The sequence below is a fragment of the Arachis ipaensis genome, chromosome B7 (assembly GCF_059453495.1).
Source record: "Arachis ipaensis isolate K30076 ecotype BB chromosome B7, ASM5945349v1, whole genome shotgun sequence".
NCBI lineage: Eukaryota > Viridiplantae > Streptophyta > Magnoliopsida > Fabales > Fabaceae > Arachis > Arachis ipaensis.
This window is the reverse complement of record NC_142442.1, coordinates 39,367,859-39,387,108: the sequence shown is the minus strand read 5'-3', so window position 1 is coordinate 39,387,108 and position 19,250 is coordinate 39,367,859. Positions and strand designations below refer to the sequence as shown.

General features: G+C 38.9%; 1 non-coding gene across 1 annotated transcript; it reads right to left on the bottom strand.

Moving 5' to 3' along the window:
* Positions 1 to 237: 237 nt before the first annotated feature.
* On the bottom strand, positions 238 to 341 carry LOC148550907 (small nucleolar RNA R71). Its single transcript, XR_015893468.1, has one exon. It is a non-coding gene; the product is annotated as a small nucleolar RNA R71 (small nucleolar RNA).
* Positions 342 to 19,250: the final 18,909 nt, after the last annotated feature.

The window sequence follows — 19,250 nt, the reverse complement described above, 5'->3', positions numbered from 1 at the left end:
TTCCATGGACTTCCATCTGAAGATCCTTTTTAGTTCTTAACTGAATTTTCGCAGATCTGTGATACTGTTAAGACTAATGGAGTAGATCCTGAAGTCTACAGGCTCATGCTTTTCCCTTTTGCTGTGAGAGACAGAGCTAGAATATGGTTGGATTCTCAACCTAAAGATAGCCTGAACTCTTGGGATAAGCTGGTCAAGGCTTTCTTAGCCAAGTTCTTTCCTCCTCAAAAGCTGAGTAAGCTTAGAGTGGATGTTCAAACCTTCAGACAGAAAGAATGTGAATCCCTCTATGAAGCTTGGGAGAGATACAAGGAACTGACCAAAAAGTGTCTTTCTGACATGATTTCAGAATGGACCATCTTGGATATATTCTATGATGGTCTGTCTGAATTAGCTAAGATATCATTGGATACTTCTGCAGGTGGATCCATTTACCTAAAGAAAACGCCCGTAGAAGCTCAAAAACTCATTGACATGGTTGCTAATAACCAGTTCATGTACACTTCTGAGAGGAATCCTGTGAGTAATGGGACGCCTCAAAAGAAGGGAGTTCTTGAAATTGATACTCTGAATGCCATATTGGCTCAGAACAAAATATTGACTCAGCAAGTCAATATGATTTCTCAGAGTCTGAATGGAATGCAAGCTGCATCCAACAGTACTCAAGAGGCATCTGCTGAAAAAGAAGCTTATGATCCTGAAAACCCTGCAATAGCAGAGGTGAATTACATGGGTGAACCATATGGAAACACCTATAACCCCTCATGGAAAAATCATCCAAATTTCTCATGGAAGGATCAACAAAAGCCTCAACAAGGCTTTAATAATGGTGGAAGAAACAGGTTTAGCAATAGCAAGCCTTTTCCATCATCCACTCAGCAACAGACAGAGAATTCTGAGCAGAATCTATCTAGCTTAGCAAATTTAGTCTCTGATCTATCTAAGGCCACTGTGAGTTTCATGAATAAAACAAGATCCTCCATTAGAAATTTGGACGCACAAGTGGGCCAGCTGAGTAAAAGGATCACTGAAATCCCTCCAAGTACTCTCCCAAGCAATACAGAAGAGAATCCAAAAGGAGAGTGCAAGGCCATTGAATTAATTACCATGGCCGAACCTGTAAGGGAGGTTGAGGACGTGAATTCCAGTGAGGAAGACCTCCTGGGACGTCCAGTGATCAACAAGGAGTTTTCCTCTGAGGAACCAAAGGAATCTGAGACTCATCTAGAGACCATAGAGATTCCATTGAACCTCCTTATGCCATTCATGAGCTCTGATGAGTATTCCTCTTCTGAAGAGGATGAGGATGTTACTGAAGAGCAAGTTACCAAGTTTCTTGGTGCAATCATGAAGCTGAATGCCAATTTATTTGGTAATGAGACTTGGAAAGATGAACCTCCCCTGTTCACCAATGAACTGAATGCATTGGATCAACTGAGATTGCCTCAGAAGAAATAGGATCCTGGAAAGTTCCTGATACCTTGTACCATAGGCACCATGACCTTTGAGAAGGCTCTATGTGACCTGGGGTCAGGAATAAACCTCATGCCACTCTCTGTAATGGAGAAACTGGGAATCTTTGAGGTACAAGCTGCTAAAATCTCATTAGAGATGGCAGACAATTCCAGAAAACAGGCTTATGGACAAGTAGAGGACATGTTAGTAAAGGTTGAAGGCCTTTACATCCCTGCTGATTTCATAATCCTAGATACTGGGAAGGATGAGGATGAATCCATCATCCTTGGAAGACCCTTCCTAGCCACAGCAAGAGCTGTGATTGATGTTAACAGAGGTGAACTAGTCCTTCAATTGAATGAGGACTCCCTTGAGTTTAAAACTCAAGGACATCCTTCTGTAAACACGGAAAAGAGGCACAGTAAGCTTCTCTCAAAACAGAGTCAACCAGAGCCCCCACAGTCAAACTCTAAGTTTGGTGTTAGGAGGCCACAACCAAATTCTAAGTTTGGTGTTGAACTCCCATATCCAAACTCTAAGTTTGGTGTTGGGGAGTCTCAACAATGCTCTGAACATCTGTGAGGCTCCATGAGAGCCCACTGTCAAGCTATTGACATTAAAGAAGCGCTTGTTGGGAGGCAACCCAATTTTTATTTAATTATATTTTTATTAGTTATATGTCCTTATAGGTTCATGATCATGTGGAGTCACAAAATAAATATAAAAATTGAAAACGGAATAAAAAAAAACAGCAGAAGAAAAATCACACCCTGGAGGAGGATCCTACTGGCGTTTAAACGCCAGTAAGGAGCATCTGGCTGGCGTTCAACGCCAGAAATATGTTGCATCTGGGCGCTGAACGCCCAGAACAAGCATCAATTCGGTGTTTAAACGCCAGAATTGCATGCAAAGGCATTTTACATGCCTAATTGGTGCAGGGATGCAATTCCTTGACACCTCAGGATCTGTGTACCCCACAGGATCATCTCAGCATCTGTGGACCCCATAGGATCCCCACCTACCACCACTCACTCTCTTCCCTCTTCTCAATGTTCATCCTCTCTTCCCAATAAACACTCTTCCCCAAAACCCTTTACCAATCACCTCAATCTGTCTTCCCTATCACCACTTCACCACTCACATCCATCCACTCTTCCCTATAAACCTACCTCATAAACCCCACCTACCTTCAAAATTCAAAATCAATTTCCCACCCAAAACCTACCCTTATGGCCGAACCTTACCCCCTCCCTTCCCTATATATAGCCCTCCATTCTTCCTCATTTTCACACAACACAACCCTCTCTTCCCCTTCTTGGCCGAATACACCTCTCCCTCCTCCCCTCCATATTTTCTTCTTCTTCTTCTTCTTCTACTATTCTTTCTTCTTTTGCTCGAGGGCGAGCAATATTCTAAGTTTGGTGTGGTAAAAGCTTCCACCTCCGAGTCATGGGAGATGGAAAGATTCATCTCCAAAGCTCATCAAGACCACTTCTATGATGTTATGGCCAAGAAGAAGGTGATCCCCGAGGTCCCTTTCAAGCTCAAGAGAAATGAGTATCCGGAGATCCGACATGAAATCCAAAGAAGAGGTTGGGAAGTTCTAACAAACCCCATCCAACAAGTCGGCATCCTAATGGTTCAAGAGTTCTATGCCAATGCATGGATCACTAGGAACCATGATCAAAGTAAGAACCCAAACCCAAAGAATTATCTCACCATGGTTCGGGGAAAATACTTGGATTTTAGTCCGGAAAATGTGAGGTTGGCGTTTAACTTGCCCATGATGCAAGGAGATGCACGCCCCTACACTAGAAGGGTCAACTTTGATCAAAGGTTGGACCAAGTCCTCATGGACATATGTGTGGAAGGAGCTCAATGGAAGATTGACTCCAAAGGCAAGCCGGTTCAATTAAGAAGACTGGACCTTAAGCCTGTGGCTAGAGGATGGTTAGAGTTCATCCAACGCTCCATCATCCCCACTAGCAACCGATCCAAAGTTACTGTGGATCGGGCCATCATGATCCATAGCATCATGATTGGAGAGGAAGTAGAAGTTCACGAAGTCATCTCCCTTGAACTCTACAAAATAGCCGAAAAGCCCTCCCCCTTGGCAAGGCTAGCTTTCCCTCATCTTATTTGCCATCTATGTTACTCAGCTGGAGCTTTCATAGAAGGAGACATTCCCATTGAGGAAGAGAAGCCCATCACTAAGAAAAGGATGGAGCAAACAAGAGAGCCCACTCATGGAGCTCAAGAAACACATGAGGAAGCTCATCATCAAGAAATCCCTGAGATACCTCAAGGGATGCACTTTCCTCCACAGAATTTTTGGGAGCAAATCAACACCTCCCTAGGAGAATTAAGTTCCAACATAGGACAACTAAGGGTGGAACATCAAGAGCACTCCATCATCCTTCATGAAATAAGAGAAGATCAAAAAGCAATGAGGGAGGAGCAACAAAGACAAGGAAGAGACATAGAAGAGCTCAAGGACATCATTGGTTCCTCAAGAAGGAAACGCCACCATCACTAAGGTGGACTCATTCCTTGTTCTTACATTCTCTGTTTTTCGTTTTCTCTATGTTAAGTGCTTATCTATGTTTGTGTCTTATTACATGATCATTAGTAGTTAGTAACTATGTCTTAAAGTTATGAATGTCCTATGAATCCATCACCTCTTTTAAATGAAAAAATGTTTTAATTCAAAAGAACAAGAAGTACATGAGTTTCGAATTTATCCTTGAACTTAGTTTAATTATATTGATGTGGTGACAATACTTTTTGTTTTCTGAATGAATGCTTGAACAGTGCATATGTCTTTTGAAGTTGTTGTTTTAGAATGTTAAATATGTTGGCTCTTGAAAGAATGATGACAAGGAGACAGGTTATTTGATAATCTGAAAAATCATAAAAATGATTCTTGAAGCAAGAAAAAGCAGCAAAGAACAAAGCTCGCAAAAAAAAAATGGCGAAAAAAAATAGAAAAAGAAAAAGCAAGCAGAAAAAGCCAAAAGCTCTTAAAACCAAAAGGCAAGAGCAAAAAGCCAATAACCCTTAAAACCAAAAGGCAAGGGTAAATAAAAAGGATCCCAAGGCTTTGAGCATCAGTGGATAGGAGGGCCTAAAGGAATAAAATCCTGGCCTAAGCGGCTAAACCAAGCTGTCCCTAACCATGTGCTTGTGGCATGAAGGTGTCAAGTGAAAACATGAGACTGAGCGGTTAAAGTCAAGGTCCAAAGCAAAAGAAGAGTGTGCTTAAGAACCCTGGACACCTCTAATTGGGGACTTTAGCAAAGCTGAGTCACAATCTGAAAAGGTTCACCCAATTATGTGTCTGTGGCATTTATGTATACGGTGGTAATACTGGAAAACAAAGTGCTTAGGGCCACGGCCAAGACTCATAAAGTAGCTGTGTTCAAGAATCAACATACTGAACTAGGAGAATCAATAACACTATCTGAACTCTGAGTTCCTATAGATGCCAATCATTCTGAACCTCAATGGATAAAGTGAGACGCCAAAACTATTCAAGAGGCAAAAAGCTACAAGTCCCACTCATCTGATTGGAGCTATGTTTCATTGATAGTTTGAAATTTATAGTATATTCTCTTCTTTTTATCCTATTTGATTTTCAGTTGCTTGGGGACAAGCAACAATTTAAGTTTGGTGTTGTGATGAGCGGATAATTTATACGCTTTTTGGCATTGTTTTTAGTATGTTTTTAGTAGGATCTAGTTACTTTTAGGGATGTTTTTATTAATCTTTATGTTAAATTCACATTTCTGGACTTTACTATGAGTTTGTGTGTTTTTCTATGATTTCAGGTATTTTCTGGCTGAAATTAAAGGACTTGAGCAAAAATCATATTCAGAGGTTGAAGAAGGACTGCTGATGCTGTTGGATTCTGACCTCCCTGCACTAAAAATGAAATTTCTGGAGCTACAGAACTCAAAATGGTGCGCTTCTAATTGCGTTGGAAAGTAGACATCCAGGGCTTTCCAGAAATATATAATAGTCCATACTTTGGCCGAGTTTAGATGACGCAAAAGGGCGTTGAACGCCAGTTCTACGCTGCAGTCTGGAGTTAAACGCCAGAAACACGTCACGAACTAGAGTTGAATGCCAGAAACACGTTACAACCTGGCGTTCAACTCCAGAAAGAGCCTCTGCACGTGCAACATTCAAGCTCAGCCCAAGCACACACCAAGTGGGCCCCAGAAGTGGATTTATGCATCAATTACTTACTTCTGTAAACCCTAGTAGCTAGTTTAGTATAAATAGGACTTTTTACTATTGTATTAGACATCTTTTGATCACTTTTAGATCTCTAGACCTCCATGGGAGGCTGGCCACTCGGCCATGCTTACCCTGTATTCACTTATGTATTTTTCAACGGTAGAGTTTCTGCACTCCATAGATTAAGGTGTGGAGCTCTGCTGTTCCTCATGATTTAATGCAAAGTACTACTGTTTTATATTCAATTCAACTTATTTCACTTCTAAGATATTCATTCGCACTTCAACATGAATGTGATGAACGTGACAATCATCATCATTCCCTATGAACGCATGCCTGACAACCACTTCCGTTCTACCTTCGATTGAATGAGTATCTCTTGGATCTCTTAGTCAGAATCTTCATGGTATAAGCTAGAGCGATGGCGGCATTCATGAGAGTCCGGAAAGTCTAAACCTTGTCTGTGGTATTCCGAGTAAGACTCTGGGATTGAATGACTGTGACGAACTTCAAACTCGCGAGTGCTGGGCGTAGTGACAGACACAAAAGGAGGGTGAATCCTATTCCAGTATGATCGAGAACCTCAGATGATTAGCCGTGCTGTGACAGAGCATTTGGACCATTTTCACAAGAGGATGGGATGCAGCCATTAACCACGGTGATGCCTCCAGATGATTAGCCATGCAGTGACAGCTCATCGGACCATTTTCACAGAGAGGATGAAAAGTAGCCATTGACAATGGTGATGTCCTTACATAAAGCCAGCCATGGAAAGGAGTAGGACTGATTGGATGAAGACAGCAAGAAAGCAGAGAGTCAGAGGAACGAAAGCATCTCTATACGCTTATCTGAAATTCTCACCAATGATATACATAAGTATTTCTATCTTTATTTTCTGTTTATTTATTATTATTATTCGAAAACTCTATAACCATTTGATATCCGCCTGAATGAGATCTACAAGATGACCATAGCTTGCTTCATACCAACAATCTCTATGGGATCGACCCTTACTCATGTAAGGTTTATTAATTGGACGACCCAGTGCACTTGCTGGTTAGTTGTATCGAAGTTGTGAATGAAAAACGATTTATTAAGACGTGCGTACAGAGTTTTTGGCGCCGTTGCCTGAGATCACAATTTCGTGCACCAATGGCAACTCTCCTAGGTTCTGCCATGTCGTCTACACGTGAATCAACCGAATCAGTAGAGCGGGAGCTGGTTTCTTCCTCAAGTTCGCTTTCAGATCCACCCTCAGAGCGGACTAACTGACGCCGAGCTCGCCTTATTCGTGAAATAGTCCTTTCAATTTCAGGATCGAATATTAGCAAGCGCGGATCAGGAAGTGAACGCGTCATTTGACGAAAGAAACAGGCAGCTCATAGTAGCGAAGTAAAATAAAATGTAAATAAATAAATTCTAATTAATAACTTTAGCACTCTATTGCAACTCCCCGGCAACGGCGCCAAAAATTGATGCGGGCAGAATTTGGCGAATTAAAAATTGTTGAAATATGTACGTTGCAAGTATAGTTCTTAACTCGCCAGAAATCCGCCTATCAATTTAGAAAGGTGTCACAGAAAATTGAATTTAAAATACTGGGAGTATGAATCCCAGGTTGTCTCCCAACGAGTTGCAGGAAATGGTGCTATTTTATTAATCAGATGTTTTTGAAAAGAGTTGAGTTGAGTAAACAAGAAATTAAATTGATAAAATTGAATAATGTAAATAAAAGCCTTGACTGGGAGTTGATTACATGGAAGCCCTATTCTTGATGGAACACTCTTAAGGTTAATTGACAATTGAGAGTTATTTCGTTTAGTTATCCTTTACTAAGTAAAGGGAGGTAAAACAAGTTGGGATGCTGTTCTATTCACAAGTCCCAATCCACTCTGGGGAGGATTGGTGTTAGGAATTAGAGAGCAATCCAACAATAACCCAATTGCAATCTTTCTCTTGAACCTTCCAACTCAAGGGTTCCTTTCAATCAACTCCCCATCAAGTTAGGGAACTACTCACTCATTGTAAAGGTAAAATTCGTAGCATATGAAAAGGAATTAAAGAAAGACATTATAAATAAAAATTGAAAATAATCAATTAAAAATAAAAGTGATCCTTGTATTAAATAATGCTAAAAATATTCCAATGGTAAAATTAAACAAAGCAAGGAACATGGAAGAGTAAGCCAAGTAAAGAAAACGAACTAGAATGACGAAGTCTTGATGAGGTAATAACTCTTCTCAATATCACAATGCAAAAAGCTAAAGAAACTAAAATCCTAAGAACTATGAATGTGTAGAGAACAAAAAACCTAGAGGAGGAGTAAAACTAGATCTAAAAACTAAAACCGTGTAGAATGAATGTTGTTTTTGGTTTCTGCATGTTCTCTGGCTCTAGTCTACTGTTCCGGGCCGAAAACTGGGTCAAAATAGGGCTCGAAATCGCCCCCAGCGAATCTGCAAATTATGCAGATCGCGCACGTTACGCGATCGCGTCGCTCATACGGACGCGTCATTCGCGTTTCTGCTTTGCCACGTGGACGCGTCGCCCATGCGGCCGCGTCACTCGTGCTATTCCATGCCGTGCGGTCACGTCATTCATGCGGCCACGTCGCTTCAAATTGCTCTCTTCCGCGCGGTCGCGTCATCCATGCGGCCGCGTCGCTTCTCGCTGGTCATCTCCTCAATTTCTTGTGTTCCTTCCATTTTTGCAGGCTTCCCTTCCAATCTCCAACTCATTCATGCCCTATAAAGCCTGAGACACTTAACACACAGATCACGGCATCGAATGGAATAAGGGAGAAATAAAATACATAATTAAAAGTCTCTAGGAAGCAAGTTTTCAACCATAAAACATCTTTAGGAAGGAAATATAAATGCATGCTTATTTAATGAATAAGTGGGCAAAGATCATGATAAAACCACACGATTTAAACACAATATAAACCATGAAATAGTGGTTTATCAAGAACCTTGGAATTGTTGAGTGAAAATTGAGGTTTGAGGTTTTTGTGTAAAACGAATTTTTAGCTGAACTTCGGCGAGCCATAACTCGGCTTCCGGACCCCCAAATTGTTTCAAACCTGTTTCATATGAAAATTGGGTCTGGGAGGTTTACGCCATTTAAGAATAGATGAAAAATATTTTAAAACAAAAAAAGTTATGCGCATCGAAAGTTTGGAGGGCAGAACTGAAAATTCTGCAGCATTCATTATTTTTGCTATTCTGCACAGCTTGCGTACGCAACCACTGCACGCGACGCGACCAAACTCTTTGGGTTTGGCATCTTGCATACGTGAGCAGTGTGTTTGCGTACGCAAACAATGGTTTTGAGGGGTTGCGTACGTGACCACCTGCACATGACGCGACCATGGAAATTCGCACAAACACGCGTACGCGTGGCCCCTGTTTCAGCAAATTAAGGTTTTGTGTTTTAAAGCTAAATTTTGAACTTTTAAACCTCTATTTTCATTCCTTTAAAACTAGTTCATAGTAGTAAGCCTAGTAATAAGAGGAAGCTAGGAAGCAGAGGTAACTTGGGAGTGAAGCAAGTTGTGGAGTAATGAACTAATGATTGTAAAGGGGGCGATTTTAAGCTTGAGAAGTGTTAATTAAACTTATATAATTATGAAGATGATAATAACGAATTTCAATTGAGTGAAAGATGGGTTGAAAATGATGATGACTTTAAGGTGTGATGGTGGTTGATTTGAATAAATTTTAATGATGATGGGATTGAATGTGATTGTATTATGCCTCCGGGTAAGGCGCAATGGCCTTATCCACTTGCTCCGGGTAAGAAGCGAGATTGCTGGGTAAGATGCAGTGGTATATCCACTTGCTCCGGTTAAGAGTTCGAAGCTCCGGGTAAAATGCAAGGGTGGAATTCTGTCGCCGCTTACTCTGGGTTGAGAACTATAACACCGCCTGGGTAAGAGGCAATGGTGAGGTTGTCCCCTGCTCCAGGTACGCGGGTAAGATGCAAGGGTTGAGGCATTGTCCCACTTGCTCCGTGTTTGGTGTTCTGTCCAGGGTTAGCTACCGGACATGTCGAGTTTGGCTTTATAACTAACAGATGAGACTCATCAGCCATAGGACAAGCATACATCATGTGCATATTGTTCGCTTTGCTTGTGCATTAATTGGAATTTCCTAAGTGATTATAATATGCTATTTGTTATATTTGTTGTCTATGTTACTTGTATTCTACCTGTGTGTGCCATTGTCTGTGTAATTTCATCGGAGATAGAGAAATAGAGGGAAGGTAGAGAGATTTAGGGTTCTAGGTAAGTTTTACTTAGATTTAAGGAATTGGTTAAGTTTAGAAAGCCTTAGAAAATCACCCTGATTCTTGGTTTCTGTTTTAGTTCTTTAAGTTTTAAAATCAGAGTGTCGGCATTCTAAGATTGCCTCTGGCATTCCCAGGACCTTATATCTTATGTGCGTAACACCTTTACCATGCTGAGAACCCCCGGTTCTCATCCCATACGATATTTGTGGATTTCAGATGCAGGTTGAGAGGCACCTCGCTAAGCATCTGGATTCCTCTACAGCGAAGTGTGCTTTTGGGAGTTTACATTTTGTTTTATTTTGTTATCTATATATGTACAGACTTTCCTTATGTATATATATACTTTACTGTTACATCTCATAGAGGCTTATGGAGAATTAGGGTTACTTTGATGTATTTTGGGTTATGGTTATCTATATGTATGTACATAAATATTCTCCGGCCAGCCTTAGCTTCGCAGGCTGAGTTAGGAGCTTGCTTAAGTTGTACCCTTGACCTTCTACTCTCTTTTTATATATATATATATATATATATATATATATATATATATGTGTGTGTGTGTGTGTGTGTGTGTGTGTGTGTGTGTGTGTGTGTGTGTGTGCTTTAGTTTCTTCGCACGCAAGTTACGTTATCCCGGAGCGTTGCACTTTTATTTTTTGCGATTTTGCTTTACCTATTCTTCAAGGCTTCTCGTATATTATATTCTTCCAATATATATATATATATATATATATATATATATATATATATATATATATATATATTTTTTTTTTTTGAGGTTGTAATACTACACCACCTCTGTTTTACGACTTAAGCATAAAGCTCTGTGTGGTAGGGTGTTACATATGTAGTAGTAACCCTTTAAGTTGGATTCGAGGATAAATTCACCCATCATTGTATTTTAAATAATAAATTTTTTGGATAAACTTATTGTTTCTCAATGTTTTAAAAACCTTAAAAAAATATAGTTTAATTTATTTAATTTTATTTTTAATATTTAAAATAAATTTTAATTTTATTCTTGTTTTTAACTTCTTGATAGCTAAGTTCCAAACCCATGCAGTGAGCTTAATAGAGAAGAGAATTGTTAAGGACATTCATGAAGGTTGAAAGAAAGTGAAAGAAAAGAAAGAAAAGAAGAGAGAAAAAGAGTTTGAGCTTTGGGTTTAAAAATTGATTCTGTTACAATTGAAAATCATAGTTATTATACCATACATCAATTACATATATACACCTGTTAGTCGAAAAATATTTTTTGTTTAGGATGAGTCAATTCAAAGTATTAAAGAGATAATTGGGATGGAGGCAGATATCGAAGAAGCGCTCGTGCAAGCATTAGTAGGGAGTTACTCGTCACTAACTTGATTTTGGACACCTCATTAAATCGAGCAGGCTTAATCGAATAGGTATTCAAATAGAAAACCAAATAGTTGCTCGAATGATAGATCGAACGGTTACATAGGTGGAGAGGTTGAAGGCTTTCATCACGTGAAGAATTGATGGGTAATATTTTATTAGCAAAAGAGCGGGAGCGGTTACCTGGGAGTGCGCACTCAGGAAAGCACCATGTAATTGATAATCAGTTACAGAAGTGAACTATAAATATTAGAAAGTTTTATGGAATAGGAGTTGGAACTTTGCTTCAGAAATTACTCACGCACACTCACATCCCCAGAGACTTACTGAGTCTGCTTCGACTTAATTATCTGTAGGGTTCCTTCCACATGTCTTTATCTTTTCAATATATCTTTCTGTAAACTTTACTTTTCAAGCAAATTTACGTTTTAGGTAAGGATTTAATTTTCGAATGCAATTTATATTCCAGTACTTTTAATTTTCATGTCAAAAGCCCTTTGACCCAGTCGAAGGCACCTTTACTGGTTTTTTTAAATTTCAACGCAACCTTTTTTGTTTCAATTAATTTCCTTTTCGAATTTATTGTTTTTGACTTCTTTTATTCTTTCACAAATTTTAATTCACTTGTTATTTCAATATCTGTCTAATCGAAGACGCTTTGATGCACTTATAGAAAACTGGTACCTGCAAAAGAGGAGTAGGTTTCGCTCCCAGACCATTAGATATCGAACCACCATCAATTTGCTAAAAATCGACTAAAAAAATTGGCACACCCGGTGGGACAATTTTAAATTGAAGTGTGTCAAATAGTTTTCTGGAGTCATTTGGTGTATACAATTGAGGAGTGGGAAGATCATTCACATGGCTGATGAATTGTCGAATGTGAATGGTGGTTCATCGGCCAATGATAGCATACCAGTAATTGTGCAACAAGCGGACGTGACTTCACGTTCGGAAGGTGTGATTGGAAGTAAAAGCATAGTGGTTACCACTGTGCAAACTGGAAATTCTGGACGTAACATTCGTTCACGTGGTAATTTGCCACCTCCTCCAATAACTACTGATTGGCCCCCTTATGGCCTTCCTCCCGGTTATACTCCACCGGTGGATAGTTTTGTTCCTCCCGTTCGATTTGAGAGTGTAAATGGAGGAAATAATTCTCAAAACCTACAACAACATTCTGAGTATTCTCGCGATTATAATGTGGGCTCTACATCGAATGCTGCAAATTCGATGGCAGTATATCGACAGCATGTAGAGGAAAGTCATCATGACCTAGTCAATTTGTTGACTCAACAAATGACTACAATTCTAAATCCTATGATGGCTGATCATGAGTCAAAATTCGAACGCCTTGCTAGACAAGTCGAACAAATTGCTCGAATCATAGATTATGAGGAAGGTGAGAGGCAGGATGCTAGGGGAAATAATGAAGGATTCGAAAATGTTTTTCAAAATGAAAATAATGTTTTGAATAGAGAAAATCCTCATATAGTTTCCCATGGTCAAGATGCTGATGAGGTTTTAGCCAGATTACGTGCTAATCATGGTGGTGAACGTTATCAAGTCACAAGAATTGTGGAAGAAGTACTCAATCGAGTTGGCTTGAACGTTGGTTTTATGAATCGACCTCATTTTGTGTCTGCTTTCCCTCAAGTTGTTCAAATAACTGAAGTGCCAAGAGAGGTGAAAAATCCAAAGATAATCACAAATTTGCAGGGAAAGTTGGAGAATCAACCACTGAACATGTTGCTCGATATTTGGTTGAGATTGGAAATTTAGCCAATGATGAGAATTTGAAAATGAAGTTTTTTCCTTTTTCGTTAATGAAGAATGCATTTACTTGGTTTTTGAATCTCAAACCAAATTCGATAACAACATGGAATCAGTTGGAAACTGCTTTTCACGCTCAATTTTATTGAGGGGAATTGAATGTGGCAGTTACTAATCTAGTTGCTTTGAAATGTGAGGATGGTAAAACCATTGATGATTATATGATACATTTCAAAAATGCTAGAAGTAGATGCTATGTTTCATTACCCGAGATTGAAGTGGTGAAAATAGCGGTTATGGAGTTAGGATTCTATATGCGTCGAAAATTGGTCAATGTGCATATCCCTGATCTGGTCCATTTGGCTGAAATTGTTCGTCAGGCAGAGTTGATGAAAAAGGAAAAGGAGAAACATAAGAACGAGCCGAGGGTAAAGAGTAGGCCTTTCACTCGAAAGGAGAAAGTTGCTTATGTGACTATGGAGTCCTCGGAAGAGGAACTCGATTTCGAAACAGAGATCGATTTGGCTGAACTTAAAAAGGTCCTTCATATGTTTATTCTTTACTTAAAAAGCTTCCTGGTAATGAAAAGTCGAATGATTCAAAACAGAAAAGTGGAAAGAAAAATAATTTTGATATTTCGAAATCTGATCATATTTTCGATGTGTTGCTTAAAGATAAACAATTAATTCTGCCTGAGGGTAGAACTTTACTTTCAGTGAAAGACTTGAAAGGGAAACCTTATTGCAAATTTCATCAAGCAACCAGTCATTCGACTAATAGCTATGTTCATTTCAGGGATTTAATTCAGGAGGCTATAATGGAAGGACGATTAAAGTTCGATGACGGGATGAATGAAATGAAAGTGGATACTAATCCTTTTGATGCCGAAGCTAGTTTTACTGAACCATGTTTTGGAATGAATATAGTTGGAATATCTTATAACTTTGATGTGGCTCTGGATGATTTTGAGTCACAAGTTCGATCTGTTTATCCTCGAGCAGGAGATGGCCTGCTAGATTTCTTGGTACAGCAAAAGATTAAAGATAGAGACGTGTCTTTATGTCCACGATGTAATGCTATATTTGATGCTGAAGTTGCAACAATTTTTGAGAAAGAGAGGATGAAGAAGGAGTTAGCTCATAGAGAAGAGCAAGCTCGTCAGAGGCAGCTGATTTGACATATAGAGGGTCAAAGCTCTAAGACCCCTCAACAAAATGTGGTTGCACCTTTAAGCCGGTCTCAAGCTATAGGTGTACAATAGATTCGGAATTGTCAAGAATTCCAGAATCGAGATGCTCTGTATCAATGGAACCCTCAGTGGGGACATCGAGGACCTCCTCGAAATCAGTATCCTTATTTTTGTGGAAGAGCCAGAGGATTCCCAAGGGATAGGGGTAGAAGAAATTTCAATCAAAATAAAAAGCCTCAAGCAGACATAAGCAAGGGGGCAACGCCTTTCGTTCATTCCCGAATTGTCTTTCCTTCTGACGGAGAGACGTGCCCAAAGGGGATTCCATCTCCTGCAAAGATGGAGAAGGGAAAGGCAATAGCTCAGTCCTCGGGGGTCGATAAAAGCAAGGAAGTTGATTTGGATGAAGAGTACTTCGAGGAAGGGGATGATGAAATGGTTGGAACAATTTCAATTATTCCAACTGAGTATCTAGGGGAATATGAAGGTGACCCAGAGGAAGACTATGACATGGAAGCCGAGGAAGATTTTTCCTTCATCCGATATGAGGATGAGCCAGGCTATTTCTTGAGGCCTACTGAAAGGCAGAAATCCCATCTCTGCCCACTCCATATCACCACTACTTTGAGTGGGATTAAAGTGAACAAAGTTCTGATTGATGGTGGAGCAGCAATAAGTCTCTTGCCAAAAAGGATGCTGATGAAAGTGGGAAAGCATCCTGATGATCTGATCCCTATTAACATTGTTGTGATAGACTTTAGTGGTTCTTCGATGCCAGCAAAAGGTCTTGTTACTTTGGGAGTGAAGGTTGGATTATCTGAACAAAATACTGTTTCGTGGTGGTACCATCAAAAGCAAGTTACCATGCTTTATTGGGGCGAGACTGGATCCATGGTATTGGGGCCGTACCTTCGACTGTGGATCAAAGCGTCCTTCTTTCGAGGGAAGATGGCAAACTTGAGATCGTTAAGGTAGATTCGAGTCTTTATGTTGAGCAACTGCATGTTGATTTCAGGATGTATAATCCAAAATTGAAACCTTTAAGTGTTGACAAGATGCTAAACTCAATAATTGTGAAGGTTGTTACTTATCCTCGGAAGGTCTAACGGTGAAGTTACGTTACCCACAATTGAATCTGAGCCCAACTGGCTGGGATTGTCTCTCTTAGGGGTTACTGAAGGCTTGCTCGATGGACCAGGTTTAGGATGTTTCAGACTACCTCATAACTTTACATAATTATCTAAGTAATTCTCTTTCTATAGGAAATAAAAGTGATTCCTCTGATGAAGTGGAATCATTTAGGAATGCAAGTTCTTTAAGTAGTTGTAGTAACTCGATGCCTTCTATCGAGTTTTGTCATGGTTTTAGTTTTTATTCTTCATGTAATACAAGTGATGTTTCAAGACAAACTGCTGATTTAATAGCAGAGACACATTGTGTTAAAATTCAAGTTGATATTAATCTAGTAAACGATCCAGTATATTCTATTTCTAATGAATCTGTTGATTTCTCTTTCGATTGCATCTATGATTTAGAACCTTTGGGTTTCGAAAAATATTCAGTAAAAGATGATGACCAATTTAAAGGGTTTGAATCTCAAGATCCCTTAGAAGAAATTAATTTAGAGACTCTTGATGATGTTCGAATTACATATATTTGTAAAGATCTTGTCGATCCTTTTCAAACTGAACTTTTCCATCTTTTACATAAATTTAAAGATTGTTTTGCTTGGGATTATCATGAGATGCCTGGTCTCAATCGTTCTCTTGTAGAACATCGATTAGCATTGAAACCTAATACTCGACCTGTGAAGCAAACCCCTGGTCGTTTTGCTTTAGAAATCAATCAGAAGATCAAGGAAGAAATAGAACGGTTAATTAAAGCAAACTTCATTCGAACTGCACGCTATGTCGAATGGGTTTCGAATATTGTGCCTGTAATGAAGAAAAATGGAAAGCTAAGAGTATGCATTGATTTTTGAGATTTGAACAATGCTACCTCAAAGGATGAGTATTTTATGCCAATTGCAGATATGTTGATTGATTCTACAGCAGGAAACAAAATTTAAAGTTTTATGGATGGTTATTCAGGATATAACCAAATCTTCATTGCAGAAGATGATGTGTCTAAAACTGCATTTCGTTGTCCTGGAGCGTTAGGCACTTATGAATTTGTAGTTATGCCTTTTGGTTTGAAAAATGCTGGTGCAACTTACCAGCGAGCAATGAATGCTATATTCCATGAGTATATTGGGAGATTTATGAAGGTTTATATCGATGACGTTATGGTCAAGTCGATTTCGGTGAATCAACATATTGATCACCTAAGGAAAGCATTTGTTACCATGAGAAAGAAGGGATTAAAAATGAATCCTTTGAAATGTGCTTTTGGTGTATCAGCTGAGAATTTCCTAGGGTTTGTTGTTCATAAAAAAGGAATTGCAATCGACAAAATCAAGGCCGATGCAATATTGGCATTGTCTGCACCTAAATCGAAAAAGGAAGTGCAATCTTTCATAGGAAAGGTGAATTACCTCAGGAGGTTCATTTCGGATCTTTCTGACCGAACTCGAGTGTTTACACCTTTAGTGAAACTAAAGAATGATTCTCAGTTCGAATGGACAAATGAGCATCAATTAGCATTCGATTCGATTAAGGCTTATTTATCTAAGGCTCTGATTATGGCGAACGTTCGTCCACATGAGCCCTTGAAATTATACATTGCAGCATCTTTAAACACAATTGGGTGCATGTTAGCCCAAAATGATGAGAATGGGCATGAACAGGCAGTTTATTACCTTAGTCGAGTGCTAACTGATATCGATACAAGGTATTCCTCGATAGAAAAATTGTGTTTATCTTTGTACTATGCTTGTATGAAATTAAAATGTTATATGGTTGCAAAATCAGTAAAAGTTATAGCACAAACTGATCTCATCAAATATATATTAAGTTTTCTGATGTTACGAGTCGTTTAGGAAAATGGATGCTAGCATTGACGGAGTTTGATTTACAGTATGTCCCGGCCAAAGATGTGAAAGGCTAGGTCATTGCAGATTTTCTCGTTGATAATTCGAATAATCTGAATGACCAGGGGGCAAATGTAATCGATATAAAAGTCGATTATTGGAAGTTAACTGCAATCGATATAAAATTCGATTATTGGAATTTGTATTTTGATGGATCGAAGCACAAAGATGATGCATGGGTTGGAATTCTTATTATTTCACCAGAAGGGATTCCATCAAAGTTTCTGTTCGAGTTAAAGTATCCTTGCTCGAATAATATGGCAGAGTACAAAGCTTTAATTCTGGGTCTTGAGATATTGATCGTTAATAGAGCTTTGGAAGTCCAAATCCTAGGTGATTTTCAGTTAGTTTTAAAGCAGTTATCGAAGGAGTTTAAATGCAATATTGAGAAGTTGCAAAAATATTTAACAACGGCTTGGGAGTTGTTAACTTCTTTTCGAAAAGTTTCTTTGGTTCACATTCCAAGGATTCATAATGAGATCACCAATGAGTTGGCCTAGATTGCTTTGAGATATAGAGTCAGGCCAGAAACTTTGGGAAAATTAGCTAGCCTCCATCAAATTTTGGTGCCTGCAGATGAAAGTGAGGCTTTGTGTATGGATGAATGGGAAGATAATAATTGGAGAAAGTCTATTGCTGAGTATTTAAAAAATCCCAATATCCCAGTTAATAGAAAGATAAAATTGCAAGCAATAAATTTTGTCTTAATGGCTGATAAATTGTATAAGAAAGGAATCGACGGAAGTTTGTCGAGGTAATTAAGCCAAGATGATCAAAATATTGCTTTGGGTGATGTCCATAAAGGGATATGTGGTGCCCATCAGGCTGGGAAGAAGATGAAATGGGTGTTATATCACAATCATGTGTATTGGCCAACTATGATCAAAGATGGTGTTGAATATGCAAAGGCATGTTAGGAGTGTCAAAAGCATGGTTCGATACAACAGATTCCAGCATCTGAGTTGCATTCGATCATAAAACCATGGCCATTTAAAGGTTGGGCTTTAGATCTAATTGGTTTGATTCACCCTCCTTCATCGAAACATCATAAATTTATCTTGGTTGCAATTGATTATTTCACAAAGTGGGTTGAAGCAGTTCCTCTTATAGAAGTTGGCCAAAATGAAATTATAGACTTTATTGAGGAGCATATAATCCATCGATTCGGGATTCCTCAAACATTGAGCACTGATCAAGGAACTATATTTACTGGTCAGCGAATTAAAAATTTTGCAGCCTCGAGGAATATCAATATGGTTACTTCAACCCCTTATTATGCACAGGCTAATGGGCAAGTTGAGGCAGCAAATAAAATTCTGATAGGTTTGATTAAAAAACAAATCAGAAATAGACCTCGAACTTGGCATGAAGTGTTAAGTCAAGTACTATGGGCTTATCGAAATTCACCAAGAGAATCGACAGGTACGTCACCTTATAAATTAGTTTATGGCCATGATGTTGTGCTCCCATTAGAAATCAATTTGAATACTTTAAGGGTATCAAAACAGAATGACTTACCGGTTGATGATTATTGGAATGCTATGTTTGATGAGTTAAATGAATTAGACTCAGAGCGAATATGGGCACTTGAAAATATGATTCAACAAAAAGAAAGTATTGCTCGAAATTATAATCATCGAATAAAGTAGAAATGTTTCAGTATAGGTGAGTTGGTTTTAAAAGTTATTTTTCCAATGGAAAAAAAAATGAGAATTCTTGGCAAATGGTCCCATAATTGGGAAGGCCCTTTTTAAGTGATAAGTTTGTATTCGGGGAATGCATATCGAATCAAGGATATTGAATCGAGAAATATCATCAACTCAATTAATGGTAAGTACTTAAAGCAATATCATTGTTTGTTAAATTAAAACTAAAGTGCATAAGTCCAAGAGAAAGGGAAACTATTACAACTACTGAAGT